Below are 15,425 nucleotides of genomic sequence, written 5' to 3'. Positions count from 1 at the left end.
GCAAGGCTCCGTGTCGGCAGCAAAGGGTCCAGGCCAATTGGCAAAAGAGGTAATTGAAAAATAGCAGATCCATAACACATTGGGTGAGGCAGGGTGCAGGAGGGTATGTTCAGTCCGTAAAAAAATTAGATTAAAAAAATAATGAAAATATTTACGAAGAAAAACTATTTATACAAGAGACGGGACAAGACAATCAAAGCAGACATCCCCACTGCTACGCCATCTTGGATTTTGTCCCCTGAGGGGCCCCTGTGTCGAGGATCAACGTGTCAGATGTGTTGTTACCCACCCTTACCACCTGGATGCGGCCCGCCAGGAAGTCCAGGATCCAGTTGCAGAGGGAGGTGTTGAGTCTCAGGATCCTTAGCTTAATGATGAGCTTTGAGGTCACTATGGGGTTGAACTCTCAGCTGTAGCCAATGAACAGCATTCTCATGTAGGTGTCCATTTTGTCCAGGTGGGAAAGGGCAGTGTGGAGTGCAATAGAGATTGCATCATCTGTGGATCTGTTCTGGTCTAGGGTTTCTGGGATAATGATGTTGATGTGAGCCATGAACAGCCTTTCAAAGCACTTCATGGCTACAGACGTCAGTGCTACGGGTCTGTAGTCATTTAGGCAGGTTAGCTTAGTGTTCTTGGGCACATGCTCACAGTACACATCCTGATAATCCGTCTTGCCCTGCAGCCTTGTGGAATGTTGACCTGTTTATAAGTCTTACTCACATCAGCTGCGGAGAGTGTAATCAAATAGTCATCCGGAACAACTTATGCTCTCATGCATGTTTCAGTGTTTACTTGCCTTGAAGCGAGCATAGAAGTCATTTAGCTCGTCTAGTAGGCTTGTGTCTCTGGGCAGCTCTCGGCTGTGGTTCCCTTTATTGTCTGTAATAGTTTGCAGGCCCTGCCACATCTGACGAACGTCGGAGCCGGTGTAGTACAATTCATCTGACCACTTCTTCATTGACTGAGTTACTGGTGCTTCCTGCTTTAGTTTTTGCTTGTAAGCAGGAATCAGGAGGATAGAATTATGGTCAGATTTCCCAAATGGAGATTGAGGGAGAGCTTTGTACGTGTCTCTATGTGTGGAGTAAAGGTGGAGTTTTTTTCCCCTCTGGTTGCACGTTTAACATGCTAGTAGAAATGAGGTAAAACTGATTTAAGTTTCCCTGCATTAAAGTCCCCTGTTTGCTTATGACCTTATACAGCTCATTGAGTGCGGCCTTGGTGCCAGCATCCAGTTTGTGGTGGTAAATAGACAGCAACAAAAAATATAGATGAAAACTCTCTTGGTAAATAGTGTGGTCTACTGGTTATCATGAGATACTCTACCTCAGGCGAGCAAAACCTAGAGACTTCCTTAATATTAGATTTTGTACACCAGCTATTGTTTACAAATATACACAGACCGCCACCGCTTGTCTTACCGGAGGCAGCTGTTCTGTCTTGCCGATGCACTGTAAACCCTGCCATCTGTATGTTAACCATGTTGTCGTTCAGCCACGACTCGGTGAAACATAAGATATTACAGTTTTTAATGTCCCGTTGGTAGGATATTCGTGATCGTAGCTTGTCTATTTTGTTATCCAATAATTGTATTTTGGCTAACAGAACTGATGGTAGAGGCAGATTACCCACTCGCCGTCTAATCCTTACAAGGCACCCAACCTGCATCCTCATGTGAATCACGTGTCCGACTTGTGAAAAAATACATCTTCGTCCAGTACGAGGTGAGTAATCGCTGTCCTGATATCTAGAAGCTCTTTTAAGAGACTGTAGCAGAAACATAATGTGCAAAATAAGTTACAGATAATGTGAAAAAACACGCACAATTGGTTAGGAGACAGATTTTAATGGATGTGATAGGAGAAAACTGAGGATGGATCAACAACATTGTAGTTACTCCATAATACTAACCTAATTGACAGAGTGAAATGGAAGCCTGTACAGAATTTAAAAAATATACCTACACATGCATATGGTTTGTAACAAGGCACTAAAGTAAAACTGAAAAAAATGAGGCAAAGAAATCAACTTTATGTCCTGAATACAATGTTTGGGGGCAAATCCAACACAACACTGAGTACCACACTTCATATATTCAATCATGTTATGGGTATACTTGTCATCTGTGAAGTTATTTTCCTGACACCACACTCCGAGGGCCCTCACCTCCTCCCTGTAGGCAGTCTCGTCGTTGTTGGTAATCAAGCCTACCACTGTAGTGTCGTCCACAAACTTGATGATTGAGTTGGAGGCGTGCATGGCCACGCAGTCGTGGGTGAACAGGGAGTACAGGAGAGGGCTCAGAACGCACCCTTGTGGGGCCCCAGTGTTGCGGATCAGCGGGTTGGAGATGTTGTTAACTACCCTCACCTGTCTATTTGTGGAAAAATCACCCTGATGAACACTTGTCATATCCCAGTTTACCCTGATGAACTCTTTAGTCATATCACAGTTTACCTATTTGCTTATGGTCTTGCCTCAAGACACTGTCCTGGACGAGGGGCCCCTGATGGAGCTGATGGAGGGAGAGACTGGAGCTGCTGCAACTGTGGGAAATTAGGGCATTTCTCAAGACACTGTCCTGGAGCAGGAGAAGGCCAAGGAGAGTGGCTGTCCTCACCTATTGGCGAGCAGGTGGACAACCCATTTGGAAGAGGATGTGGACAAGGGGCTTCCAACTATAGGATAAGACGAAAACAGAAGAAGAAACTAATGAAGAAACAATGATTAAGAACCAGAAGAGGCCTGTCAAATGCTACAATTGACCCTCTTTTCAACCCAAACCCCCTTTATTGAAATTTTTAGCTTATCAACCATATAATTACATTTTTGGTGGACACTGGGGCGGTCTGTGTTGAAAATTTGAGAGAAAATTGAATCTTCCCGTGCCTGATGAACTGTTACTATGCTTGGAATCTGAATGATCAACATGTTGAGGGACAGCTGAGAGAGCAATCCCTCTCTTCACCATTGCATGCTGGGAAGTGTCTGAATACCTACATTGTACTGCTGCTGTTCCCTCATGTGAAGAGGACCCTGAATATCAACAGAGAGAACCATGAATGGGAAATACAGAGGAGAAGACTTCCTAGCAGCTGGTGTTGTTGACAGATACTAAGATTAGTCTGTTTGAAGTCCCTGGCTCTGTTTGCCATTGTACCTTATCAAAAGCTCCTGGAACACAATGGAAAGATGTGGGTGTTGTGAAAGTGGTCAGCTCCAACAGCAACTTTCTCTTCCCCATACTGGGTTACTGCAATGACAACACCCCAAAATCACCAATTCCCGTTGAAACCATACCTGTGGTATAAACTAGAGAATTCACACATTGATTGGCTTAAAGATATACCTGAAGCCCTGTGGGCAAAATCAAAGACCGACATCGTATGCATGAAAGGAGCTCTGCCAGTTGTGGTCATTCCAAAAAGCACCCACAGACCTTACAAAGCTCAGTACCCTCTTAGCAAAGAAGCAGAACTAGTATCAGTCCTGCTCATAGTCCGTTAGTTGAAAGAGGCGCTCTGGTTCCCTGCTCGAATTCACCCTGTAAGACACACATTTGACCTATTAGGAAACCATTTGGTGATTATCGATGTTGTACATGCTGGGGGACATTATAATACATGTACATGCTGCTACCATGTTATCCCAGGTGTCTCCAGCTAGTTGGTGCCTAACACTGCTACCATGTTATCCCAGGTGTCTCCAGCTAGTTGGTGCCTAACACTGTTACCATGTTATCCCAGGTGTCTCCAGCTAGTTGGTGCCTAACACTGTTACCGTGTTATACCAGGTGTCTCCAGCTAGTTGGTGCCTAACACTGCTACCATGTAATCCCGGGTGTATCCAGCTAGTTGGTGCCTAACACTGCTACCATGTTATCCCAGGTGTCTCCAGCTAGTTGGTGCCTAACACTGTTAACGTGTTATCCCAGGTATCTCCAGGTAGTTGGTGCCTAATACTGCTACCATGTTATCCCAGGTGTCTCCAGCTAGTTGATGCCTAACACTGCTACCATGTTATCCCAGGTGTCTCCAGCTAGTTGGTGCCTAACACTGTTACCGTGTTATCCCAGGTGTCTCCAGCTAGTTGGTGCCTAACACTGCTACCATGTTATCCCAGGTGTCTCCAGCTAGTTGGTGCCTAACATTGCTACCGTGTTATCCCAGGTGTCTCCAGCTAGTTGGTGCCTAACACTGCTACCATGTTATCCCAGGTGTCTCCAGCTAGTTGGTGCCTAACACTGTTACCATGTTACCCCAGGTGTCTCCAAATAGTTGGTGCCTAACACTGCTACCATGTTATCACAGGTGTCTCCAGCTAGTTGGTGCCTAACACTGCTACCATGTTATCCCAGGTGTCTCCAGCTAGTTGGTGCCTAACACTGTTACCATGTTATCCCAGTTGTCTCCAGCTAGTTGGTGCCTAACACTGTTACCATGTTATCCCAGGTGTCTCCAGCTAGTTGGTGCCTAACACTGCTACCCTGTTCTCCCAGGTGTCTCCAGCTAGTTGGTGCCTAACACTGCTACGCTGTTATCCCAGGTGTCTCCAGCTAGTTGGTGCCTAACACTGCTACCATGTTATCCCAGGTTTCTCCAGGTAGTTGGTTCCTAACACTGCTACCGTGTTATCCCAGGTGTCTCCAGCTAGTTGGTGCCTAACATTGCTACCATGTTATCGGAGGTGTCTCCAGCTACTTGTTGCCTAACACTGTTACCATGTTACCCCAGGTGTCTCCAGATAGTTGGTGCCTAACACTGTTATCGTGTTATCCCAGGTGTCTCCAGCTAGTTGGTGCCTAACACTGCTACCATGTTATCCCAGGTGTCTCCAGCTAGTTGGTGCCTAACACTGCTACCCTTTTATCCCAGGTGTCTCCAGCTAGTTGGTGCCTACCACTGTTACCGTGTTATCCCAGGTGTCTCCAGCAAGTTGGTGCCTAACACTGCTACCATGTTATCCCAGGTGTCTCCAGCTAGTTGGTGCCTAACACTGCTACCATGTTATCGGAGGTGTCTCCAGCTACTTGGTGCGTAACACTGTTACCATGTTACCCCAGGTGTCTCCAGATAGTTGGTGCCTAACACTGTTACCATGTTATCCCAGGTGTCTCCAGATAGTTGTTGCCTAACACTGCTACCATGTTTTCCCAGGTGTCTCCAGCTAGTTGGTGCCAAACACTTCTGCCGTGTTATCCCAGGTGTCTCCAGCTAGTTGGTGCCTAACACTGTTACCATGTTATCCCAGGTGTCTCCAGCTAGTTGGTGCCTAACACTGTTACTGTGTTATCCCAGGTGTCTCCAGATAGTTGGTGCCTAACATTGCTACCATGTTATCCCAGGTGTCTCCAGCTAGTTGGTGCCTAACACTGCTACCATGTTATCCAAGTTGTCTCCAGGTAGTTGGTGCCTAACACTGTTACCATGTTACCCCAGGTGTCTCCAGATAGTTGGTGCCTAACACTGTTACCATGTTATCCCAGGTGTCTCCATCTAGTTGGTGCCTAACACTGCTACCATGTTATCCCAGGTGTCTCCAGTTAGTTGGTGCCTAACACTGCTACCATGTTATCCCAGGTGTCTCCAGGTAGTTGGTGCCTAACACTGTTACCATGTTACCCCAGGTGTCTCCACTAGTTGGTGCCTAACACTGCTACGCTGTTATCCCAGGTGTCTCCAGCTAGTTGGTGCCTAACACTGCTACCATGTTATCCCAGATGTCTCCAGCTAGTTGGTGCCTAACACTGCTACCATGTTATACCAGGTGTCTCCAGCTAGTTGGTGCCTAACACTGCTACCGTGTTATCCCAGGTGTCTCCAGCTAGTTGGTGCCTAGCACTTTTTTTGTGTTATCCCAGGTGTCTCCAGCTAGTTGGTGCCTAACACTGCTGCCTAACACTGCTACCCTGTTATCCCAGGTGTCTCAAGCTAGTTGGTGCCTAACACTGCTATCATGTTATCCCAGGTGTCTCCAGCTAGTTGATGCCTAACACTGCTACCATGTTATCCCAGGTGTCTCCAGCTAGTTGGTGCCTAACACTGTTGCCATGTTATCCCAGGTGTCTCCAGCTAGTTGGTGCCTAACACTGCTACCCTTTTATCCCAGGTGTCTCCAGCTAGTTGGTGCCTACCACTGTTACCGTGTTATCCCAGGTGTCTCCAGCAAGTTGGTGCCTAACACTGCTACCATGTTATCCCAGGTGTCTCCAGCTAGTTGGTGCCTAACACTGCTACCATGTTATCGGAGGTGTCTCCAGCTACTTGGTGCCTAACACTGTTACCATGTTACCCCAGGTGTCTCCAGATAGTTGGTGCCTAACACTGTTACCATGTTATCCCAGGTGTCTCCAGATAGTTGGTGCCTAACACTGCTACGATGTTTTCCCAGGTGTCTCCAGCTAGTTGGTGCCAAACACTTCTGCCGTGTTATCCCAGGTGTCTCCAGCTAGTTGGTGCCTAACACTGCTACCATGTTATCGGAGGTGTCTCCAGCTAGTTGGTGCCTAACACTGTTACTGTGTTATCCCAGGTGTCTCCATTTAGTTGGTGCCTAACATTGCTACCATGTTATCCCAGGTGTCTCCAGCTAGTTGGTGCCTAACACTGTTACCATGTTATCCCAGGTGTCTCCATCTAGTTGGTGCCTAACACTGCTACCATGTTATCCCAGGTGTCTCCAGGTAGTTGGTGCCTAACACTGTTACCATGTTACCCCAGGTGTCTCCACTAGTTGGTGCCTAACACTGCTACGCTGTTATCCCAGGTGTCTCCAGCTAGTTGGTGCCTAACACTGCTACCATGTTATCCCAGATGTCTCCAGCTAGTTGGTGCCTAACACTGCTACCATGTTATACCAGGTGTCTCCAGCTAGTTGGTGCCTAACACTGCTACCGTGTTATCCCAGGTGTCTCCAGCTAGTTGGTGCCTAGCACTTTTTTTGTGTTATCCCAGGTGTCTCCAGCTAGTTGGTGCCTAACACTGCTGCCTAACACTGCTACCCTGTTATCCCAGGTGTCTCAAGCTAGTTGGTGCCTAACACTGCTATCATGTTGTCCCAGGTGTCTCCAGCTAGTTGATGCCTAACACTGCTACCATGTTATCCCAGGTGTCTCCAGCTAGTTGGTGCCTAACACTGTTGCCATGTTATCCCAGGTGTCTCCAGCTAGTTGGTGCCTAACACTGTTACTGTGTTATCCCTGGTGTCTCCAGCTAGTTAGTGCCTAACACTGTTGCCATGTTATCCCAGGTGTCTCCAGGTAGTTGGTGCCTAACACTGCTACCGTGTTATTCCAGGTGTATCCAGGTAGTTGGTTCCTAACACTGCTACCATGTTATCTCAGGTGTCTCCAGCTAGTTGGTGCCTAACACTGCTACCATGTTATCCTAGGTGTCTCCAGGTAGTTGCTGCCTAACACTGCTACCATGTTATCCCAGGTGTCTCCAGCTAGTTGGTGCCGAGCACTGCTACCATGTTATCCCAGGTGTCTCCAGCTAGTTGGTGCCTAACACTGTTACCATGTTATCCCAGGTGTCTCCAGCTAGTTGGTGCCTAACACTGCTACCCTATTCTCCCAGGTGTCTCCAGCTAGTTGGTGCCTAACACTGCTACCATGTTATCCCAGGTGTCTCCAGCTAGTTAGTGCCTAACACTGCTACCGTGTTATCCTAGGTGTCTCCAGCTAGTTGGTGTCTAACACTGCTACCATGTTATCCCAGCTTTCTCCAGCTAGTTGGTGCCTAACACTGCTACCGTGTTATTCCAGGTGTCTCCAGCTAGTTTTTGCCTAACACTTTTGTTGTGTTATCCTAGGTGTCTCCAGGTAGTTGGTGCCTAACACTGCTGCCTAACACTGCTACCCTGTTATCCCAGGTGTCTCCAGCTAGTTGGTGCCTAACACTGCTACCATGTTATCCTTGGTGTCTCCAGCTAGTTGGTGCCTAACACTGCTACGTTGTTAAACCAGGTGTCTCCAGCTAGTTGGTGCCAAACACTGTTACCATGTTATCCCAGGTGTCTGCAGCTAGTTGGTGCCAAACACCGCTACCATGTTATCCCAGGTGTCTCCAGCTAGTTGGTGCCTAACACTGTTACCGTGTTATCCCAGGTGTCTCCAGCTAGTTGGTGCCTAACACTGCTACCATGTTATCCCAGGTGTCTCCAGCTAATTGATGCCTAACACTGCTACCGTGTTATCCCAGGTGTCTCCAGCTAGTTGGTGCCAAACACTGTTACCATGTTATCCCAGGTGTCTCCAGGTAGTTGGTGCCTAACACTGTTACCGTGTTATTCCAGGTGTCTCCAGGTAGTTGGTTCCTAACACTGCTACCATGTTATCCCAGGTGCCTTCAGCTAGTTGGTGCCTAACACTGCTACCATGTTATCCTAGGTGTCTCCAGGTAGTTGCTGCCTAACACTGCTACCATATTATCCCAGGTGTCTCCAGCTAGTTGGTGCCTAACACTGTTACCGTGTTATCCAAGGTGTCTCCAGGTAGTTGGTGCCTAACACTGCTACCATGTTATCCCAGGTGTCTCCAGCTAGTTGGTGCCTAACACTGTTACCATGTTATCCCAGGTGTCTCCAGCTAGTTGGTGCCTAACACTGTTACCATGTTATCCCAGGTGTCTCCAGCTAGTTGGTGCCTAACACTGTTACAGTGTTATCCCAGGTGTCTCCAGCTAGTTGGTGCCTAACACTGTTACCATGTTATCCCAGGTGTCTCCAGCTAGTTGGTGCCTAACACTGTTACCATGTTATCCCAGGTGTCTCCAGCTAGTTGGTGCCTAACACTGTTACCATGTTATCCCAGGTGTCTCCAGCTAGTTGGTGCCTAACACTGTTACAGTGTTATCCCAGGTGTCTCCAGCTAGTTGGTGCCTAACACTGTTACCATGTTATGCCAGGTGTCTCCAGCTAGTTGGTGCCTAACACTGTTACAGTGTTATCCCAGGTGTCTCCAGCTAGTTGGTGCCTAACACTGCTGCCTAACACCGCTACCCAATTATCCCAGGTGTCTCCAGCTAGTTGGTGCCTAACACTGCTACCATGTTATCCCAGGTGTATCCAGGTAGTTGGTTCCTAACACTGCTACCATGTTATCTCAGGTGTCTCCAGCTAGTTGGTGCCTAACACTGCTACCATGTTATCCTAGGTTTCTCCAGGTAGTTGCTGCCTAACACTGCTACCATGTTATCCCAGGTGTCTCCAGCTAGTTGGTGCCTAACACTGTTACCATGTTATCCCAGGTGTCTCCAGCTAGTTGTTGCCTAACACTTTTGCCGTGTTATCCCAGGTGTCTCCAGCTAGTTGGTGCCTAACACTGCTACCATGTTATCCCAGATGTCTCCAGCTAGTTGGTGCCTAACACTGCTACCATGTTATCCCAGGTGTCTCCAGCTAGTTGGTGCCTAACAATGCTGCCCTGTTATCACAGGTGTCTCCAGCTAGTTTGTGACTAACACTGCTACCATGTTATCCCAGGTGTCTCCAGCTAGTTGGTGCCTAACACTGCTACCATGTTATTCCAGGTGTCTCCAGCTAGTTGGTGCCTAACACTGTTACCATGTTATGCCAGGTGTCTCCAGCTAGTTGGTGCCTAACACTTTTGTTGTGTTATCCCAGGTGTCTCCAGCTAGTTGGTGGCTAACACTGCTGCCTAACACTGCTACCCTGTTATCCCAGGTGTCTCAAGCTAGTTGGTGCCTAACACTGCTACCATGTTATCCCAGGTGTCTCCAGCTAGTTGGTGCCTAACACTTTTGTTGTGTTATCCCAGGTGTCTCCAGCTAGTTGGTGCCTAACACTGCTGCCTAACACTGCTACCCAATTATCCCAGGTGTCTCCAGCTAGTTGGTGCCTAACACTGCTACCATGTTATCCCAGGTGTCTCCAGCTAGTTGATGCCTAACACTGCTACCATGTTATTCCAGGTGTCTCCAGCTAGTTGGTGCCGAACACTGTTACCATGTTATCCCAGGTTTCTCCAGCTAGTTGGTGCCTAACACTGCTACCATGTTATCCCAGGTGTCTCCAGCTAGTTGGTGCCTAACACTGTTACCTTGTTATCCCAGGTTTCTCCAGCTAGTTGGTGCCTAACACTGCTACCATGTTATCCCAGGTGTCTCCAGCTAGTTGGTGCCTAACACTGTTACCGTGTTATCCCAGGTGTCTCCGGCTAGTTGATGCCTAACACTGCTACCATGTTATTCCAGGTGTCTCCAGCTAGTTGGTGCCGAACACTGTTACCATGTTATCCCAGGTTTCTCCAGCTAGTTGGTGCCTAACACTGCTACCATGTTATCCCAGGTGTCTCCAGCTAGTTGATGCCTAACACTGCTACCATGTTATCCCAGGTGTCTCCAGCTAGTTGGTGCCTACCATTGTTACCGTGTTATTCCAGGTGTATCCAGGTAGTTGGTTCCTAACACTGCTACCATGTTATCTCAGGTGTCTCCAGCTAGTTGGTGCCTAACACTGCTACCATGTTATCCTAGGTTTCTCCAGGTAGTTGCTGCCTAACACTGCTACCATGTTATCCCAGGTGTCTCCAGCTAGTTGATGCCTAACACTGCTACCATGTTATCACAGGTGTCTCCAGCTAGTTGTTGCCTAACACTTTTGTCGTGTTATCCCAGGTGTCTCCAGCTAGTTGGTGCCTAACACTGCTACCATGTTATCCCAGATGTCTCCAGCTAGTTGGTGCCTAACACTGCTACCATGTTATCCCAGGTGTCTCCAGCTAGTTGGTGCCTAACAATGCTGCCCTGTTATCACAGGTGTCTCCAGCTAGTTGGTGACTAACACTGCTACCATGTTATCCCAGGTGTCTCCAGCTAGTTGGTGCCTAACACTGCTACCATGTTATCCCAGGTGTCTCCAGCTAGTTGGTGCCTAACACTGTTACCATGTTATCCCAGGTGTCTCCAGCTAGTTGTTGCCTAACACTTTTGTTGTGTTATCCCAGGTGTCTCCAGCTAGTTGGTGGCTAACACTGCTGCCTAACACTGCTACCCTGTTATCCCAGGTGTCTCAAGCTAGTTGGTGCCTAACACTGCTACCATGTTATCCCAGGTGTCTCCAGCTAGTTGGTGCCTAACACTTTTGTTGTGTTATCCCAGGTGTCTCCAGCTAGTTGGTGCCTAACACTGCTGCCTAACACTGCTACCCAATTATCCCAGGTGTCTCCAGCTAGTTGGTGCCTAACACTGCTACCATGTTATCCCAGGTGTCTCCAGCTAGTTGATGCCTAACACTGCTACCATGTTATTCCAGGTGTCTCCAGCTAGTTGGTGCCGAACACTGTTACCATGTTATCCCAGGTTTCTCCAGCTAGTTGGTGCCTAACACTGCTACCATGTTATCCCAGGTGTCTCCAGCTAGTTGGTGCCTAACACTGTTACCTTGTTATCCCAGGTTTCTCCAGCTAGTTGGTGCCTAACACTGCTACCATGTTATCCCAGGTGTCTCCAGCTAGTTGGTGCCTAACACTGTTACCGTGTTATCCCAGGTGTCTCCGGCTAGTTGATGCCTAACACTGCTACCATGTTATTCCAGGTGTCTCCAGCTAGTTGGTGCCGAACACTGTTACCATGTTATCCCAGGTTTCTCCAGCTACTTGGTGCCTAACACTGCTACCATGTTATCCCAGGTGTCTCCAGCTAGTTGGTGCCTAACACTGTTACCTTGTTATCCCAGGTTTCTCCAGCTAGTTGGTGCCTAACACTGCTACCATGTTATCCCAGGTGTCTCCAGCTAGTTGGTGCCTAACACTGTTACCGTGTTATCCCAGGTGTCTCCGGCTAGTTGGTGCCTAACACTGTTACCATGTTATCCCAGGTGTCTCCAGCTAGTTGGTGCCTAACACTGTTACCGTGTTATCCCAGGTGTCTCCAGGTAGTTGGTGCCTAACACTTTGAGCACTTTGTTTACTTTGAGACTGTGGTCCCAGCTCTCTTCAGGTCATTGACCAGGTCCTGCCGTGTTGTTCTGGGCTGATCCCTCATCTTCTTCATGATCATTTGATGCCCCACTAGGTGAGATCTTGCATGGAGCCCCAGACCGAGGGTGATTGACCGTCATCTTGAACTCCTTCCATTTTCTAATAATTGCGCCAACAGTTGTTGCCTTCTCACCAAGCTGCTTGCCTATTGTTCTGTAGCCCATCCCAGCCTTGTGCAGGTCTACAATTTAACCCTGATGTCCTTACACAGCTCTCTGGTCTTGGCCATTGTGGAGAGGTTGGAGTCTGTTTGATTGAGTGTGAGGACAGGTGTCTTTTATACAGGTAACGAGTTCAAACAGGTGCAGTTAATACAGGTAATGATTGGAGAACAGGAGGGATTCTTAAAGAAAAACTAACAGGTCTGTGAGAGCCAGAGTTCTTACTGGTTGGTAGGTGATCAAATACTTATGTCATGCAATAAAATGCAAATGAATTACTTAAAAATCATACAATGTGATTTTCTGGATTTTTGTTTTTGTCTCTCACAGTTGAAGTGTATCTATGATAAAAATGACAGACCTATACATGCTTTGTAAGTAGGAAAACCTGCAAAATCGGCAGTGTATCAAATACTTGTTCTCCCCACTGTATGTATTATTTCTTTGATCCATTGTTCCATCTATGGACTGAACATACTTTCCTGCAACCCGCCTCACCCAATGTGGTCTGGTTCTGCTATTTTTACACTTTTGAACGAGAACCCCCTTCTGGAGCTAACCAGCTAACTAGCTACTAGTTAGGAGTTAGCCTGGAGCTAGCCTCAAACTAGCTGTAGAAATTCCGTCAAGCAACCCCTGGGCTTCAATTACCTCTTTTGGCAATTGGCCTGGACCCTTTGCTGCCGACACGGGGCCTTGCCGATCCATCACGACTGGTCTATGGACAAAACCATCCAAGGGGGTTTCTGTCCCGAAGCAAGCACCAGTTAGCCTGGAGCTAGCCTCATGCTAGGCCCTTCTCCCGGCTAGCCAAAGAATTACATCAGACAATTCAATACATCTTCTGCCGATTGGCCTGGACCCTTTTCTGCCGACACGGAGCCCCACCGATCCATCACGACTGGTCTGCCGACATAACCGTCCAAAGGGGGGGGGTTCAACAGACTCTTGGTGTGACGTCCCCCTGAGGCCCATCTGCCAGCCTGCTGCAAGCCCCGGCCTGCTAGCTATCTGAACCGCCGTTCCTCCTGCTCGCCTAGCTACTCACTGGACCCTATGATCGCTCGTCTACATATGCCTCTCCCTAATGTCAATATGCCTTGTCTATTGCTGTTTTGGTTAGTAATTTCTGCCTTTTTTCACAGTAGTACCTCTAGCCCAATATGCCTCAGCTAGTCCTTATGTTCCACCCCCCACACATGCGGTGACCGCACCTGGCTTAAATGGTGCCTCGAGAGACAAAACCTCTCTCATTGTCACTCAATGCCTAGGCCGCACCAGAAACCTGCTCCTTTTACTCTCTCTTCCGAACTCACGAGACAACCAGTTCTTTTAGTCTTTAGCCGTACTCTTATCCTACTCCTCCTCTGTTCCTCTGGTGATGTAGAAGTTAACCCAGGCCCTGCAGCCCCCAGCATCACTCCCATTCCCCAGGCGCTGTTGACTTCTGTAACCGTAAAAGCCTTGGTTTGATGCATGTTAACGTTAGAAGCCTCCTCCCTAAGTTTGTTTTATTCACTGCTTAAGCACATCCCACCAACCCGGTTGTCCTAGCCGTGTCTGAATCCTGGCTTAGGAAGGCCACAAAAAATCCTGCAATTTCCATCACTAACTATACCTCCATATGTGAACTGATCAACCCCCATCTATCTTGAGTTCGAACTGTTAGGTGACCTAAATTGGGACATGATTAACACCCCGGACGGTTCTACAATTTAAGCTAGATGCCCTCAGTCTCACACAAATCATCAAGGAACCTACCAGGTACAACCCAAAATCCGTAACCATGGGCACCCTCTTAGATATCATCCTGACAAACCTCCCCTCTAAATACACCTGTGCTGTCTTCAACCAGGATCTCAGCGATCACTGCCTCATTGCCTGCATGCATATTGTGTCCCCAGTCAAACTACCACCCCTCATCACTATCAAACGCTCTCTAAAACACTTCAGCGAGCTGGCCTTTCTAATTGATATATTTCTAATTGACCTGGCCCGGGTATCCTGGAAGGATATTGACCTCTTCCCGTCAGTAGAGGGTGCCTGGTTGCTTTTCAAAAGTGCTTTCCTCTCCATCTTAAATAAGCATGCACCATTCAAAAAATAGAGAACTAAGAACAGATATAGTCCTTGGTTCACCCCAGACTGGACTGACCAGAACAAAATTATCCTGCGGCGTTCTGCATTAGCATCAAATAGCCCCGGTGATATGAAACTTTTCAGGGAAGTCAGAAACCAATATACTCAGTCAGTTAGGTAAGTTAAGGCTAGCTTTTTCAAACAGAAATTTGCTTCCTGCGCACTAATTCCAAAATGTTTTGGGACACTGTAAAGTCCATGGAGAAAAAGAGCACCCATTGCACTGAGGATAGGAAACTGTCACCACCGACAAATCCACTATAATTGAGAATTTCAATAAGCATTTTTCTACGACTGGCCATGCTTTCCACCTGGCTACCCCTACCCTGGCCAACGTCTCAGCATCCCCTGCAGCAAATTGCCCAAATCCCCCCCCCCCCCCCCGGTTCTCCTTCACCCAAATCCAGACAGCTGATGATCTGAAAGAACTGCAAAGTCTGGATCCCTACACATCAGCTGGGCTTGACAATCTGGACCCTCTCTTTCGAAAATATCCGCCAAAATTGTTGCAAACCCTATTGCTAGCCTTTTCAACCTCTCTTGTCGTCTGAGATCCCCAAAGATTGGAAAGCTGCCGCGGTCATCCATCCTCTAAAATCTACGAAAGCCAAGTAAATAAACAGACCACCGACCATTTCGAATCCCACCGTACCTTCTCCGCTATGCAATCTAGTTTCCATACTCGCCATGGCTGCACCTCAGCCACGCTCAAGGTTCTAAACGACATCATAACTGACATTGATAAAAGACAGTACTGTGCAGCCGTCTTCATTGACCTGGCCAAGGCTTTCGACTCTGTCAATCACTGCATTCTTATTGGCAGACTCAATAGCCTTGGCTTCTCAAATGACTGCCTCGCCTGGTTCACCAACTACTTCCCAGATGGAGTTCAGTGTGTTGTCCGGATCTCTGGCAGTCTCTATGGGGGTGCCACAGGGTTCAATTCTTGGGCCGACTTCCTTCTCTGTATACATCAATGATGTTGCTCTTGTTGCTGGTGATTCTCTGATCCACCTCTATGCAGACAACACCATTCTGTATACATCTGGCACTTCTTTGGACATTGTGTTAACTAACCTCCAGACGAGCTTCAATGCCATACAACACTCTTCCGTGAACTC

Source organism: Oncorhynchus mykiss, chromosome 21 (genome assembly GCF_057628025.1).
Source record: "Oncorhynchus mykiss isolate SJ-2025 chromosome 21, ASM5762802v1, whole genome shotgun sequence".
NCBI lineage: Eukaryota > Metazoa > Chordata > Actinopteri > Salmoniformes > Salmonidae > Oncorhynchus > Oncorhynchus mykiss.
This window is presented reverse-complemented; position numbering follows the sequence as displayed.